This window comes from Seriola dumerili, unplaced genomic scaffold, assembly GCF_002260705.1.
Source record: "Seriola dumerili isolate Sdu_G_001 unplaced genomic scaffold, Sdu_1.0 BDQW01000121.1, whole genome shotgun sequence".
NCBI lineage: Eukaryota > Metazoa > Chordata > Actinopteri > Carangiformes > Carangidae > Seriola > Seriola dumerili.
Window position 1 is genome coordinate 1,197,409 of NW_019174376.1, and position 553 is coordinate 1,197,961.

Genomic DNA, 553 nt, shown 5'->3' on the forward strand with positions numbered 1-553 from the left:
TATAGTAAGGCATAAAAAGTCATAGTATAGTGAAGCATAAAAAGTCATAAAAACGACATAGTATAGTAAGGCATAAAAAGTCATAGTATATTAAGGCATAAAAAGTCAAAAAAACGACATAGTATAGTAAGGCATAAAAAGTCATAGTATAGTGAGGCACAAAAAGCCATGAAAAAGTCATTGTATAGTAAGGCATAAAAAGCCATAAAAATGACATAGTATAGTATGGCATAAAAAGTAAAAAAAATTCATAGGATAGTATGGCATAAAAAGTCATAAAAACGACATAGTATAGTATGGCATAAAAAGTCATAAAAACGACATAGTATAGTATGGCATAAAAACTCATGAAAAGGTCAAAGTATACTAAGGCATAAAAAGTAAAAAAAAAGTCATAGTATAATATAGCATAAAAAGTCATAAAAACGACATAGTATAGTATGGCAAAAAAAGTCATAAAAACGTCATAGTATACTAAGGCATAAAAAGTCATAGTATGGTAAGTCATAAAAAGTCATAAAAACGACATAGTATAGTATGGCATAAAAAGTCA